Here is a 3,750-nt window from a genome sequence, read left to right as displayed (position 1 = left end):
ATAGACAAAAACAGAGAGTCACTAGTATGCCTCTACTTGACTAGCTCATTGATCAAAGATGGTTATGTTTCCTAACCATAGACATGAGTTGTCATTTGATTAACGGGATCACATCATTAGGAGAATGATGTGATTGACTTGACCCATTCCGTTAGCTTAGCACTTGATCATTTAGTTTGTTGCTATTGCTTTCTTCATAACTTATACATGTTCCTATGACTATGAGATTATGCAACTCTCGTTTACCAGAGGAACACTTTGTGTGCTACCAAACGTCACAACGTAACTGGGTGATTATAAAGGTGCTCTACAGGTGTCTCCGAAGGTACTTGTTGGGTTGGCGTATTTCGAGATTAGGATTTGTCACTCCGATTGTCGGAGAGGTATCTCTGGGCCCTCTCGGTAATGCACATCACTCAAGCCTTGCAAGCATTGCAACTAATAAGTTAGTTACAGGATGATGTATTACGAAACGAGTAAAGAGACTTGCCGGTAACGAGATTGAACTAGGTATTGAGATACCGACGATCGAATCTCGGGCAAGTAACATACCGATGACAAAGGGAACAACGTATGTTGTTATGCGGTCTGACCGATAAAGATCTTCATAGAATATGTAGGAGCCAATATGAGCATCTAGGTTCCGCTATTGGTTATTGATCGGAGACGTGTCTCGGTCATGTCTACATAGTTCTCGAACCCATAGGGTCCGCACGCTTAAAGTTCGGTGACGATCGTAATTAGGGTTTTTGTGTTTTGATGTACCGAAGGTTGTTCGGAGTCCCGGATGTGATCACGGACATGACGAGGAGTCCCGAAATGGTCGAGACATAAAGATTGATATATTGGAAGCCTATATTTGGATATCGAAAACGTTCCGGGTGAAATCGGGATTTTACCGGAGTACCGGGGGGTTACCGGAACTCCCCCCCCCCCCCGGGAGTTATTGGGCCTACATGGGCCATAAGGGAGAAGAGGAGGGCCGGCCGGTGTGACGCCCGGATAATTAAACTACAGTAACCCTTTGTTAGTGATGCCATGTCACCTCGGTTACTGTTGGTAATCTCACGTTAGTCCAAAACCGGTTCGGAATTCAACTTCAAAATAAAGTCAAACGGTGAAGTTTTCAAATGTTAAAACTAAATTGTTCGAATTGTGACAAATAAATCAAAAGTAATATTGGTGAAGGAAGCACACTTTCATTAATGTGTTTAACTGCACTATAACAAATAAAACAGCGGCAAAACTAATATTTAAATGCTCTTAGAATAATAAACAAATACAAAGTACTTTATATAGTGTGCAAAATATTTGTGGCAATGGCATAATTGGTGACATCAATTTAGGTGCCACTTTCGTATTTTGTTAAGACTAAAAGAAAACAGAAAAGAAATAAAATATGTAGAAAAACAAACAAACAAAAGAAAAGACCCCCCCCCCCGGGGCCAGCCGACCCAACGGCCGGCCCAGTCGGCCACAGGCCCAGCCGGCCAAACCTCCCTCACTCCCTTATCCCCCCACGAACCAAACCCTAACCCACCCTGTCGCCCCACTCCCCCCCACGCGCGTTCTGGATCGGGGGCGCGCCAGCGCTTGCCGCCCCGATCCCGTCGCCCCGAGCCCCAACGCACCTCGCCGCTGTGCGCCGTCACCGGCGCCGACCCCGTCACCGAATCGTCAAGCGCTGCCCCTCCCGGCCTCCTCCTCGCGGCCCCGTCCCCTCCCTCGTGGCCCGACGCCTGCTCGACGCCATCGACATCATCATCACCTCGCGTCGTCACCGGACCCCGCCGGACCGCCTCCTCGACCCCACCCCGCCTCTCCATCGTCGGCCTGCATCGAGCCTCGCCGACCCCCTGCCCTGCAACGGGGGTGAGCAACCCCCTCGCCTCCTTCCGTATTCCCCGCCGCCCGTACGCGCTCGCCCACGCTTGGCCGCGGCCCTGCCTCGCGTGGCCGTACCCGGCCGCGACCCACGCCGTCCGTGTGTGCGCCCCGCCGTGCTCGTGGCTCGCCTCCTCCCGTCGCTGCCGCTGCTTCCTATTGCTGCTGCCGCCGTTCGCTCACAGCCGCTCGCCACTGCCGCTCTCCCCTGCTCCCCATCCCCGCGCGGCTGCCTTCGCCGGCGTCCGCCACCGCTCCCCGCTATCCCCGCGCCTGACGGAGTCCCTCTCCCGCCACTACTGCTGCCGGGCGCCGCTCCGGACGGCCTCGCCGCGACGCGCCCGGGTCTGCCTCGCCCGTTAGCCCGTGCCCTCAACTGGCCCGAGCCACTGACAAATGGGGCCCATGCCCCTGCCTTAAGAAAAAAGAAAAAAAAGAAATGTTAATAAAAGAATAAAATAAATACTAAAATAATTAATTAATTAGTGGTTCAGTTAATTAACTTAATTAATTTTGCCTAATTAACTAATTAGCTATTTAGTTAGTCTGAGGACTCCATGACAGAGGGGCCCCACCCCTAGTTAGCTTAATTTAAACCTCCTTTTAAAAATATGTGTCACTGACAGATGGGCCCCATTGACCTTGTTGACTGGTCAACTTTGACCCAGTCAACGCTGACTGTACTGCTGACTGGGCACTGACCGACCCCACACGTCAGGGTTGACCATGGTCAACTCAGCTGACTGATGACGTCATGCTGGTGCAATAATCCTATTTTAGTTTAATAATAAATCTAGGATATTGCTTAAACTTCAGAAATTCGTATAAAATAATCTGTAACTCGGATGAAAAAGTTTTATACATGAAAGTTGCTCAGAACGGCGAGGCGAACCCGGATACGCAGCCCGTTCGTCCGCCACGCATTCCTAGCATAGTGAACTCGCAACTTTCCCCTCCAGCTCCTCTGCCCAAAAACGCGAAACACCGGGGATACTTTCCCGGATGTTATCCCCCTTCACCGGTATCACCTAATACCGCGTTAGGGCACCCCTAACACCGTTACTTGCCTTGTCATGTATCGTTATGCATCTGTTTGCATTATATTCATTGTTTCTTCCCCCCTCTTCTTCCGCTAGACAACGAGACCGACGCCGCTGCTACCCAGTACGACTACGGTGTTGACGACCCCTCTCTCTTGCCAGAGCAACCAGGCAAGCCCCCCCCCCTTTGATCACCAGATATCGCCTACACTTTTCTCTATACTGCTTGCATTAGAGTAGTGTAGCATGTTACTGCTTTCCGTTATTCCTATCCTGATGCATAGCCTGTCCTTGCTACTACTGTTGTTACCATTACCTGCTATCCTACTGCTTAGTATAGGATGCTAGTGTTCCATCAGTGGCCCTACACTCTTGTCCGTCTGCCATGCTATACTACTGGGCCGTGATCACTTCGGGAGGTGATCACGGGCATATACGATATACTTTACACAGTTACATTACCTGTGATACTGTTCGGAGATGGGGGCTGAAGGGGCAGGTGGCTCCATCCCGGTAGAGGTGGGCCTGGGTTCCCGACGGCCCCCGACGGTTACTTTGAGGCGGAGCGACAGGGCAGGTTGAGACCACCTAGGAGAGAGGTGGGCCTGGCCCTGGTCGATGTTCGCGGGTACTTAACACGTTTAACGAGATCTTGGTATTTGATCTGAGTCTGGCTACTGGCACTAACCATCTACGCGGGGACAGTTATGGGCACTCGACGTTGTGGTATCAGCCGAAGCACTTCGTGACGCCAGCGACTGAGCGGCGCGCGCCGGGTTGGACCGCGTAACGTGACTTCCTTTGTAATGGAGGTTGCTAGGTCTAC

This window comes from Triticum urartu, chromosome 5 (genome assembly GCF_003073215.2).
Source record: "Triticum urartu cultivar G1812 chromosome 5, Tu2.1, whole genome shotgun sequence".
In the NCBI taxonomy this organism is placed as follows: domain Eukaryota; kingdom Viridiplantae; phylum Streptophyta; class Magnoliopsida; order Poales; family Poaceae; genus Triticum; species Triticum urartu.
Note: the sequence above shows the minus strand (reverse complement) of the source record.